Source organism: Alosa pseudoharengus, unplaced genomic scaffold, assembly GCF_046254945.1.
Source record: "Alosa pseudoharengus isolate Yale_2024_CS ecotype anadromous, Long Island Sound unplaced genomic scaffold, YU_APseudo_1.1 YU_APseudo_1.1_scf_7, whole genome shotgun sequence".
Taxonomy (NCBI): Eukaryota; Metazoa; Chordata; class Actinopteri; order Clupeiformes; family Clupeidae; genus Alosa; species Alosa pseudoharengus.
Window position 1 is genome coordinate 8,921,918 of NW_027468859.1, and position 13,420 is coordinate 8,935,337.

The window sequence follows — 13,420 nt, forward strand, 5'->3', positions numbered from 1 at the left end:
ACCCGTGTGTGTGTGTGTGTGTGTGTTTGTGTGTGGTGGTTCTGAGTGAAGCTAATTTGTCTGATTGTCTCATTTCACAGACGTTAACCAGGCCCATTGCATCTCTATCTATTTTCCCCCAAAACAGCCTCATATAAATAATATATAAACACCATTCCCCACGCAGTGGTGTGGGCTTGCTATGCTTAGAAGCTTTTAATCCCATTTGTACCCGCAGGCTTTCAGCATCTCCTTTTGAGATACATTAGACTTAAATCCAAACGACTCTGTAAGTACTGCTGTTTTAGGCTTGTCAGAAAAGGTTGTGGTGGGCTATGGTGGTGCGTACCAGTAAAATTGCACTCGCATCTCTCATTTTCCATCACCTTGCCCACAAACACACACACACACGCGCACAGAGAGAATGAGATAGAGAGAGAGAGACTACACCCTCCCTTCTTGAAACACTGCCCAACATATAAAAATTCAACACACACGATAATTCTTCCTACAGTGCAACAATTAAGCCCTCAAATTGCCTCAGGGTCTCTCCAACTTTATTCGAAGACCTTCAGTGCGCATTACTGTGATTAGTCGGCCCATTTGTGAGGTTTTGTAATATTACAGTGAGTGCTGGAGCTGAGCTGAGCTGGACTGTGGAGAATGAGGAGCTTCTGCATTAACCACGGCCCATTAGAGCTCAGTGGCCTAGCAGAGTTAGGGGACCATCCTGATAACTCCCCGAGGGAGGGATAGATAGATGGATGGATAGATGGATGGATAGATGGATGGATGGATGGATGGATAGATGGATAGATGGATAGATGGATACAAGGATACAAGGAAGTTTATTGTCACATGCATATAGTTACTGGAAGTAAGAAATGCAGTGAAATTATGTCTGGTGTCAGCCTATTTGTGCATTTATGGGGGGGGGGGGGGGTAAAAAGTGCAGTAGAAGAGGGGTTTAGTAGGTTAAGTGGCAAGGGCTGCATAAGAAAGGTGGAGGAGGATTGGGATTTGGGGGGGGGGGGCACCAACAAGGAGCACCTAAGAGCAACAGGGGCAAGGAAAAACTCCCTTACCAAGGAAGAAACCTTGGGCAGATCCACGGCTCAAGGGGCTAACCCAACTGCCAGGGGTCTTGGTGTGTGTTTGGGGGGATGACAGGGGAGAAAGAATAAAATATATAAATAAATAAAAGGTCTGTAGCATAGGGAGAGGGATGTAAAAGTGCTAAAAGTCTTGTAGGTGTGTGTGTGTGTGTGTGTGTGTGTGTGTGTGGGGGTGGGTCATGAGTGCTGAGGAGTGAATGAGTGCAAAGTCAGTATAGTGTGAGTTCAGAGTTTGGATGGCCTGGGGATAAAAACTTCTCCTGAGTCTCTCAGTTCTGGCTTTGTGACTACATAGGCGTCTTCTTGATTTCAGCGGTAGGAATAATCCATTGTTAGGATGAGAAGAGTCCTTCAGAATCTTTTGGGCTCTTAGGAGTACTCTTCTGGAATAGATATCTTGTAGAGCAGGGAGTTGAGTTCTTATAGTATGTTCAGCTGAGCGCACTACTCTCTGCAGAGTACTACAATCTCTAACTGTGGAGTTCCCATACCAGGTGATGATGCTACCAGTTAGAATACTCTCAACCGCTGAAGAGTAGAAGGCCTTCATGATGGATGTAGAAACTTTGAATTTCCTTAGCTGACGAAGGAAGTAGAGTCGTTGTCTGGACTTCTTCAGAACATATTGAGTGTTAACAGTCCATGTTAAGTCTTCAGGCTGCTGGCTGCTGCCTTCTTCAGGCTGCTGCCTTCTGTAATCCACTACCATTTCCTTGGTTTTATTGATATTCAGTGTCAAGCTGTTAGATTGACACCACTGTGCCACCTCATTAACCTGATCCAAGTAGAGCTGTTCATTGTTGTTACTAATCAGGCCCAAGATCACTGTGTCATCTGCAAACTTGATGATGGAGGTATGACTACTGTTGGCTTTGCAGTCATGTGTGTAGATGTTGTACAGCAGTGGACTCAAAACACAGCCTTGGGGAGCACCAGTGCTGATGGTTAATGAGTCAGATGTCAGACCCCCCACTCTAACCACTTGTGAACGGTTGGTGAGGAAGTCAAATATCCAGTGACACAGGGTGGAGTTCAGTCCTAAGGCCTTCATCTTTGTGACCAAGGTGAGAGGTACTATCGTGTTGAATGCTGAACTAAAGCCGATGAACAGCATCCTCACATAATTCCCATTCCCCATAGATATTGTAGATAGAAGGAGGAATACAGAATGAAAAATAGGATAGGATACATAATTGGAAATAGATGAAGTGTCCAGGAAAAGCAGAAATTTGCCTTGTCCAAAAACAGCAATGTCAGCAGGTTTTGGAACACCAAGCAAGAATGTCCTTGTACTTGTCACAAGGTGAAAACTCCATCTCAGTCCGATGTTATTGAATTCCCACTGGGAATCTGTCAGATCAGTTCCTCTGATGGAACATCATCTCCATCTGCGACGTTGCATCCCGAAAAACAAAACTGCATTTGCCACAGGCTAAAAAACCCGATCCTGCCACCCAAGCACGGCACAGCTGCGTTCTGACAATCTCACACCCGGAGTCAGTTTAATTTGATCCCGGGGAGTGACGGGTAAATGTTCGCCACCATCAGCTCCGTGACAAGGCGGTGAGCCAGAGACAGCCCCTTGACTCGATCACCCTCTGAGCGCTCATTTGTCTGGGTCTGGGCTTTCAACAGCTGTTTGTCCCCCCGCCTCATCTGTCCTGTCCCGACCTCTTTCTATCTATCAGCTGAACGCGAGTGACACCGCAACGAAAGGCGCACTCTTGCAGGGCATGCACCTAAGAGGAAGTGACATTAAGAGTGGCGCCTGCTGGGATTGATTCCACTTGCAGATGGCTGGTGGTACTTGTCCTGAAATGTACTGTAGGCTATGAGTCACAATCTATGTCAACGTTCTCTTTTAAACTCTTCTGTAAACAGTTTGTAGATAAATCATTTACAACTACACTTTGTAACGACTAGATCTACCTGATATTATCTGTCACACTTCAGTGGTTCAGCGACCATCCTGCAAAAATTATGCTTTCCAAGTGCGTCATTGCAAACAGTATCACCAAAATGCACCAGTAAAAGCATACTAGTATGCTTTTTATCCATGCCGACTGTGCTTATGTTAGTGTTTTTAAGCATACTTTATGATATTCTTATTTCCAGCAGACTCTCACTCTGTTCCAATCCATCTACCTCTGTACTAGCAAATTTTAGTGCATTTTTCACTGCCGACGGAAGTGTGCGGATTCAAACAGCAAACGAGTGCAAGACTCTTTGCTGGGACTTTACGGTAAATTGTTTCATGTTAGTAGGAGGAGAGCCATGCTGTGGGAAAGCTGTCTGAACTCCCAATAGGTTTCCCACATGCGGTTTTGTGAGGCTGCCTTCATCATTTGAATAATAATTTTTCACAGCATTTATCATTTATACCATTGTTTTGATTTACATAATGTAATTATTGCATGAATTATCTAGGGTTTAACGTTTCAAATTGGCTTTATCTTCTGCCAGTGAAATCTACATTTTATACCATCTTTTCCTATAAAAGGCTGTGTTTAAATGTCCCATTTGCTCTAAAGATGGTATCTATACAGACTTGCTAACTACTCTTCAGATTGCCGTCAGCTTGGCAGCCTCAGGCCAGAAAATCCAATCATCTTGTCCACAATCATTGTACAAATACATATTAAGAGACCACTGAAATTTGAATATGTCCGTCAACTAATTATTTCCCAGAGCTGACTGTATATATGTGTTTATTATCGTGGGCAACAAGGTGGGAGTAAGCACTGTAACTTCCATTTGTATGGGTGAAATAAACTTGACTTCACTTGACTTGACCTAATAGAGCAAGACATCACATGATCCGAGGATGACTCCCCACTGGTTAACTTCAAGTGAACTTGACTGAAAGAGACTGAAAGAAACTATTGCACTCACACACTATGTTTCAAAAGTTGCTTTTAGAGAAATACAAATCATTATCATTATCATTGTGAGTATTATTATAATTACAATCTATTTTAAGATCAAAGAGGTCACAGATTCATTTCTGCAGTGTGTCAGTGCCAAATTAGTCTGGATATCTGCCACCTCAGAGGCAAACCCAGTGCAGAGAGTTACAGCCTTTCTCAACTTTTCCCCTCTGCCTCTATCAACAGTTTGCACAAATAACAAGAGAGATTCTTGGCAAGTAGCTATACTCAGTGTAGAGCTCTTTCCAATGCCCTCCCAATTTACATGTACATCCCCTGATGCTCCTCTTCTGGGAGGATTGTCTGGTACAAATCATCTCAGTCAGGTTGAAATATCTGTGAGACATGACCATCTGTTTGCTATTGGAAGAAATGTATGACAGAAATGTAAACAAGCCCAGTTTTAGTCAAAGTGAAATATACATGCACCAAACTATGTATCCAATATGTACACAGTGAATGTTGGCATTTAAGGTAGTGGTATTGGCATTTCGCTACCCTGGAATAATAAGGTTCTATCTGCGTTTTGAGTAGTTCTGAGATATTGAGCTTCAAAGTTTTAGAATTCCATAGAGTTACATGGTAAATTGAACAAGTTCTTATAAAGTCCAAATATGTACAGAACTTTAAGAAACACTTCATCTGAACTTAAGAAACTTTCAAAGAATAAAAATATGTAAATAACTCCATTTTGACAAAAATGTCAGATAGAACCTTATTATTCTAAGGTAGCGATTTATTGGCATGAATGGCATTTAAAGGTAGTTTCATTTATAATGACATTGGTCTTTGTCTCATTATTGTCTGATGATGAAATATTAATTTAGTCATAATCATTATAACCCTGCATTTTAATTGTTTGCTTTTTTCTTATCCCACAAGCAATTCAGCAATTCATTATGCTGGAATCTGTTTCAGGAGCCTTGAAGCTGTAATGTTGCAGTTGGGTGTTTACTGAAGGGAATTAGTTACAGTGAAAGACTTCACATTAACCGTGACATTCGTCTAGAAAAAATGGCAGAGGCGATCATTTCCTCCCTTTGGTATTCTCCAAAGGCATAATTTATGTAATCCTATGCATTCAATTAATGTATATTTCTTCTAATGCAGAAAGAGAGAGAGAGAGAGAGAGAGAGAGAGAGAGAGAGAGAGCGCTTAGAGATCTCGGTACACATTAACTCAAAGTGCACACTACTTGGACATTTAGAAGTAAAAACAATGTCTTTTAAAAACATTTAGAAGTCGCTGAAGTTGTTTGCAAGGTCAGTGGAGACATACAACCTTTTTTTGGCTTAAATTATGAAAATACAGTATAATCTATAAATTGTCTTAGAAAACTGTACAAGACTTGACATTGTTTGGTAACACTTTACTTGACAGTATCGACATGAAGAGTGACACATGAACCCTAACCCTAATCCTAACCTCTAACCCTAATCCTAAACCTAACCCTAACCCTAAACCTAAACCTAAACCTAACCCTAACCGTAATCCTAATCCTAACTTGTTATGACAAAAACCGAATGTCAATTAATAACAGAAGCGTTATGTCATAAACGTTTATGACTTGTTTATGACATATTCATAACAGTGGTATGTCACTCTTATGTCGATACTGTCAAGTAAGTGTAACCGATTGTTTTCTACATTGTTTGGCTTTAACAGTTTGATTAAAGTTATAGCAATGAAGGCAGACAAACACAGTACTTTTGTTTAAATAGTTCTAATGATGCTCTGTGGCCTTTTTCTTTCTGTTAATCTCTCCTGTTAACCAGTCATCTTTTTCCAGGGGTCTGTTCTGACTGCTCATCTTTTCATCCACTGAGGTCCGAAACTGGCCGGTATTTATAGCTGCTGCCTGCTTTAAAGGCTGCCTTCACACATGGCCACTTCATTTGGAAGGGCGCTTGGGACGGACAGTGTTGATGTAATAAGGGACCCTATCCAAAGGAAATCTCGGCCCTTGATCTACCCTGACAGGAGAAATCATAACACTTGCGCTCTCTCTCTCTCCGTCTCCCTCTTTCTCTCTCTCTCTCCTCATGTCAATTTCTCCATTTTTTTTTCTCACTGTACATCCATTTCACTCTCTCCACATTTCTCCCTTTAGGTTTCTCTCTCTCTTTCTCTTCTTTATCTTTTTCAACCCATCTCTTCAAATTTCTCTCTGCCGATATCTGTCTCTCTCTCACTCTCCACATATGCTCTCTAAATCCCACCCCCACTCCCTCGACCTCTCCTCTGCCTCTCTCTCCCAAGACACTGTGGTAGGATAATGGTCATCATTTTAATGAAAGCTAAACCTCAACCCAACATTGTTGTCATAACTGAGGCCAGAGTTTGGACAACTGTCCTAAGAAGTTTTCAAGTGAATTACAACATTTGCAAGCCACAGTGGCATTCATCATTGTAAGCGAAACCGTGTGGTAATCCTGGTGTGCCTCCTCTAAATGAGATAAGATCAAATCAAACTCAAACTGTCTTTGACACAAATATGGAAAGAAGGTGTCTGAAAGACATCTGGCCCTGGTCTAGCTGGATATAGCTCATACTTCTGGTTATAGTAACTACATCAAGTCAAGTTTATTTATATAGCAAAATAAACTTCCTGCAATAGAAATGGTACTGACAGTAGTTTTGAGAACATGCCGGGACCCAGTAAGCCTACAGTATGACATTCTCTATTACTGTATTGACAAGTAATAGAAGACAAGTGCATCGAGCTTACAGGGTAAACAGGTCAAATCTTCTGTACCACAACAACCTCAGATTTCCCCTGTGAAACTTACAGTAAAACTATCACTTCTAAATATCAAATCTCTTTCAAACAAATTATTCTTAATTAATGATCTGACTTGCACACACAACCTTGATTTTTTACTTAACTTAGGTGTCTCGGGTATGATTACGCCGCTCCATCAGGCATCTTTGTCTTGTGTGTCAATTGTTATGTTGTAAATTTGTTTGTTTGTCTTGATGTCGCGGGAACGCTGGCGACTACGCCGCTCCGTCCGGCATCTTTTGGCTTTTTGTTATGTGTCTTGTTTGTTGGAGCTCTTTGTGTTGCACTTTCTGCATGTTAAATGCGCTATAAAAATAAAATTGACTTGAAAAATAAATTGACTTAACTGAGACATTATAGATCAAGCAAACAGTGCTACTACCCTCATCGAATCAGCTGCCCCAAATTTCAGTTTTTTGAGTGCTACCAGAGCAAATAAAAGAGGCGAGGGATAGCCACATTTTTCAAAACGTCTTTTCAGTCCAATCAGTCATCATTCGGTGACTACATCATTTGAATACCTGTGTACACGCATTAAGCCTTCTCCTCAGATTGTATTACTGCAAATTGCCTCCAAAACATTCAGCTAAAGTCTTTCTTGAAGAGTCAGTCATTTGCATAGAGTTTGCCTGTGTTACAGGGGATCTAAACTTGCATGTGGATAATCCAGAAAACAATTATGCTAAGCAATTAATTACACTAAGCAATACTTTCTTCCTAACACAGCATGTACAGGGGCCAACACACTCTCTTTGCCATACCCTCGACATTGTTATCACAAAGGGTCTCAATGTCTCTACAACTGTTAAAGACCTGGCCTTAACAGGTTAGCAACTATGCTTTTGGGAAACGCACCCCAGACTAGAATCCTAGGATGGATTCACAGGCATAGTTATCAACTGGCCTCAACACCGAGGTCCTTGACCTGTGGTGTTCCCCAGGGGTCAATCTTAGGGCCACTATTATCCAACCTGTATATGTTCCACTTGGACAAATCATCAAAAATAATTTGCTTTCATATCATTGCTATGCAGATGACACAAATTTACTTAACTCTGTCGCCAGACGACTATTAATAACCTTGAATCTCTTTGTCAGTGTATTGAACAAATCAACAGCTGGATGTCTCAAAATGTTCTTCAGCTAAACAAAGAAAAAACTGAAGTAATTATATTTGGTAAAAAGGAGGAAAGACTTACCGTAGGGTTGCCACTCTCCTTTAAACAAAAGGGTTGAAAGCAAAGGATGTTAAAAATGTTGGTGTATTAATTGACAGTGATCTAAATTTCAACAGCCACATGAAAGCAATAACTAAATCAGCTTTTTGCCACCTCAAAAATATTGGCAAACTTAGAGGGCTGATGTCAAAACATGATTTAGAAAAACTCATTCATGCATTTATCTCCAGCCGGGTTGATTACTGCAATGGGCTTTTCATAGGCCTTCCTAAAAAGACTATCAAAACGCTTCAGGTGATACAAAATGCAGCAGCTAGGGTTCTCACAAAAGCTAAAAGAACTGACCACATTGCTCCAATTCTTAAGTCCCTGCACTGGTTTCCAGTAAGTCACAAAATTAACTTTAAAGCACTACTGCTTGTTTATAAATCAAAAAATTGAGGAGGACCTATACCTATCTAATAGAACCATAGAAAAACCTGTTAGCAAAAACTGCTGTTAGAACTGAACATGGTGACTTTAGTCGACAAAGGGGTAATTCAATGTGCTTTGCATAAACAATAGCAGAAAAATAGTAAATTAAAGAAATAATTGATTCAAAACTAAGGAATAACTCTTGGTGGTGTGAACTAACCCGAAGAGAACATGAAGTTTACTTGAATACCAAAAAGGTATTGTTTCAGTGGCAATTACTGTATGCATGTACTAAACCTGACTTGGGAGGTAACAAATTGCTAAGGTGAAGGTATCTCCAAAAAGCGGAACAAGACACTTTGTAGCTACTGTTTTTGATATTTTTTGAAGCAATTTATTTATTTTGTTGATCATTAATTAATTTCCATGAATGGACATTCAATGTATATGATATATTGAATGTCCATTCAATGCAATAAATATATGATGTATACAATCAGTGGTTAGAGAACTAGTTTACTACCCAAAGGGTTGCTGTTTTAAGACAACTTTTCAGAGCTAGATAATGACCAGGCTGGACCCTGTGTCAGCTGGAGGCGTTGTTGGCTGATGTTTGTCTTTCCCAAGGGCCTGAAACATTTTGAGACACTTACAAAAAATAACTGTAGCATAGCTATCATACAGTTTTTTCTGAAGGGCTCGTCCCTGATGTTTTGATAAGTGGCCGCCCCAGCATGCGTCTGGGCATCTCGTCCTGGGAGGATCAAGACCATCTGTTCCTCAGATCTTAAAATAGCCACTACCAAACTTGTGCTCTGTCTCTCTCTCTCTCTCTCTCTCTCTCTCTCTCTCTCTCTCTCTCTCTGTGTGTCTCTGTGTGTGTCTCTCTCTCTCTCTCTCTATCTATATATATATATATATATATATATATATATATATATATATATATGAATATATATGAAGAGTTTGGTTCCAAAATGGTTAATGCTATAAATCCATTTTTGAAAACATTAATAAGTCATGTTATTTAATTGCAGTTCTGTTGTTTTGATTGAGTAAAGATAAATTAAATAACAATACCCAATTACATTTCCACTGAAATTACTTGGAAAACAAAATAAAAAAAAAATGATTTATGGAAATTCATTAATATGGAGGATATAGCATTTTGAAACCAAACTCTTCATATGTGTGTGTGTGTTTGTGTGTGTGTGTGTGTGTGTGCGTTTCACAACACAATGGGTTTAGTGCAACCGGCACTTGAACACCACAAAGTCAATGATTTTGGCTCTCAGCTTGTCATCATGATCTGATGTTCATTTTGAATTAATGGAACTGGATGACTAGAGAGGTATAAGGACAAATCCTTTTGTGTCGCTGGATGCTGGATTGCTGCTACTTGGCTGAAATGGTCACTTTGTGCAGGCAAGGATGGAGGGAGGAGAGTGAAAGGAGTGGAGGGCAGGAGCCTAAAATAAGAGATTTGTTCATCTCTGACGTCAGCACCGGTTCCCTGATTTGCCACCACTGAGGGCTGAGCTGTCAGGTGCAATCATTTTGAGAAAGAGAGAGGGAAGGCGGGAGAGAAAATGAGGGGCGGAAAGAGTGAAGAGAGAGACAGGAAGAGGGAGTCTGACGTCTACCCATTATGCTTGACCTAATGCTTTATTTCATCTTTTGTGTAGGTGATATGGGTGAGATATGTGAGTTTGAGTGTGTGTACACATCATTTTTAAGTTCAGTTTTGTCACGTGTTGTTGTTATTGGTTTTGCACAGTGTATCTAAAATAACCATGCTTATAAGCTTTTGGGAGTAAGTAAACTGAGTTGAGAAAAGAGTGAGTGAAAAGAAGACAGATGAGGGGGAGAGATTGAGGAAGACAGAGAGGAGAGGTGACAGACAAGAAATATGAAGGGAAATCAAAGTTAGGAGAAAGAGAACAAGAAAGCCAAAGCAAATGAAAAAGAGAAGCGAATGCATGCTCTTGTAAATGTGTGTGTGTGTGTGTGTGTGTGTGTGCGCATGTCAGTGTGTGTGTATGTGTCTGTGTATGTGTGCGTGCATGTGTGTGAATGTGCATGTGAGTGCATGTATGTGTGCGTGTGTGTGCAAAGATGTGCGTGAGTCTCTGTGCAGGTGTAAGTGCCCTTTCTCACTTGCCGTGGCTTGTTAACTGGGCCAAGCTGCGGATGAGTGGGCTCAGACACACAGCCTTTTCACCCCTGTCTCCAAAAAAAGACACATTTGACTTGACTTGTGCCATCAACTCCTCACGTCACCACGAAATCAGCGCACAAGCTTCTCTCCACACAGACACACACGCGCACACACACACACACACACACACAAGCTGACTCTCCCATTCTTTGCTGTGCTTGCACTGTAAATTCATAAGGCTTGGTACTGCTAAGCCCGGGGGCATGGCTGTCTTTTTTTCAGCTGACTCACAGAAAGGCTCAAAAAAGACCTAAAAATATGCTGTGTCATTATGGAGGACCATAACAGCAGACACGCTTGTGTAAAGCTTTCTTTCTTTTTTTTTGCTCCATCAAATCGCACAACTATGGATGATTTCTCTCACTTACTTGTCCTATATTTTTTTTCTTTCTCTCTCTCTCTCTCTCTCTCTCTCTCTCTCTCCACACACTCTCGAGTGCAGGGAAGTGGAAGATGGCACCACTGTAAAGTGTTTACTAAATGGGTCAGTAAGAGGAAGAGTTGGAGCCATTCACTTTAACACTGTAAGCATTTTTCTCCAGTGACTGTTAACTTCAGCCAGTGGGGTTGCCTTGGGATGGAGTGCAATGAGGTCCTGTTTCCATGACCTTGGATAACCCCATGGTCAACGTAAATGACAATGAGCACTCATATAAGAATAGTCACAATCATCAATTGTGAAAAATGTCACGCACGCACGCACGCACGCCAACACGCACGCACGCACGCACACAAAACAATGCTCTATAAAGGGTCTAACATTGCAAGCGTCATTGCAAGATGAATACTACATGTGTCTTACAGTGACTGTAAGGTGGCCACACTGATGTTGGGTTAGCGATGTCAACATTCATTCCCAATACCCACAAGTCTTAACTTTCCTTGGATGTCTTGTTACTCTGTCTTCCTCTAAAAAGTGCTCAGATGTCTTATCGGACAACTTTTGTCCCATTTAAAGTTCTCCAGTGTGGCTGAGCATTGGCAGATTCATGGGACCTTCACCTTTGCGTCGCTCCCACTACTGTTTACCTGCTTTGACAGAAACAGCTCCGTGTTTATGATCTTGTTCACCCAACCAAACAACAAGCACTTGGCCCTGGGCCATAACTCCTTAAGATGGATGCCTTGCATAAGGCTTGTTGAAGTGGAAAAAAAAAAAGTGTTGACTCACAAAAAGCTGAGCGGTCAACACAGCTCGTCCTTGTTCGCCTCCGTTTGCTCTATACTTTTGACAACATGCAGATAACCCCGTAGAAAAGGACCTTGCATTTACCGTTCTTTCTTGTTCCTCATGACTCACCAAACTAGTTATAATTGATGGCTTTTAATGATCTGGCACAGGCCTGTTGAGGACATCGGTAGTCTAACTGCTGACAAATTTTACAAAGCCAGTCTTTCGGACCTACATATATAGAAACTTAACAAGGAGGGGGAGTTAAGCCAGTGTCTTTTCCAGCCGATGCAATTTTAATGGTGCCGCACAATTAGACAAGCCACTCTTATACTCTCTTTTTCCCTCAGGCTTAATCAATGTTTCAAGGACGTTGTGAAACCAATCGTCCACAATCTCAGTGCCATCCGCGGACTTAAACCAAATAGCTCATCGTGAGGGAAGTGTGCTCATTACTCTGCAGTGCCTAAAGGGGGTACTAAGGGAGGCTGGGGTAGTTTTGGAGAGAGGGATCTGAGCTCCTTAGCTGCTGCAGTATAAACGATTAGGTTCAATAAATAGATCGACTTGTCAAGATTTTGGCTGATATTTTTTTAGCTTAAATCTGACGATGAGTGTTCATTTTTGCCCTATTATACAGCTGAACCTGTTGAACTGGACAAATGGTCTATCTGTCTCTGACAGAAATTAAGGATGTGCGCTTGAGCTGGCAACATCTTTGTCAAGGCAGTTCTGCAGAACTGATTTTCACAGTTTCTGTTTGACACAGATATAAGTGCACCTCTTACATGTGGAAAACATATTAACATGGGTCAAATTGGGAATGTTTGTCATCTTAAGAACAGCATACATGTAAAATATTCTACACAAGAGATACACAGCACTCTTTGTCTTGTAATTGCTCTTTTAATACTTTTTTTTCAAATTCGTTTGAACGTAACAAATTACAAATTACATTTGCTGCCAGGGCTAGTCTAGCAACTCTCCATTGGCTTGTGAGCTCCAGAAATCGAAACTTAATCAGGCCAATGAAACCGTGTATAGAGTCGTTAGGTGGGCTTAACATAATGATTGATGGCAGAGTTGCAACGGTTTGGCTTGAATTCCCTGCTACTTGAAAACAAATAAGACGGATGTTGCTGCTGGCGAACAGTGTGACACGATGAGTTAAGCTTTTATTAAGTTGGCAAACGTTTGAACTAGCCAACTAGCTCCGCTGGTGGGAAACGCATGGGACTCATAGCGCTGCCGCTGTCCTATTGCGTGCAGAGGGAATTTGAAAGACAACTGATTATCCCGCCCCTCGGACTGAGCACTGCGAACGGTGAGTGCCCAGACCCTACATTTTAATGTGGGTCTGGCTCGTCAGGCTACATATTAACCATATCACCATCACTTGTTGCAGTAGACATCATCAACTTATACTGTCAACAAATGAGGTATGAGGTTAATGAATCACAAATAGGCCCCATAAATACATGAAGACATATAACTTTGTTAATATTCTCAGTCTGTGTAGGTCACCGTCCTTCTCAAACCCCACACAAGGTCCCCCAGCACACCTGTTTGTTCATTCCCTTTGACTGTTGCATCACAGACTCTGGCGCCATATGCCTCCCCTTAACCCCCACAGCTG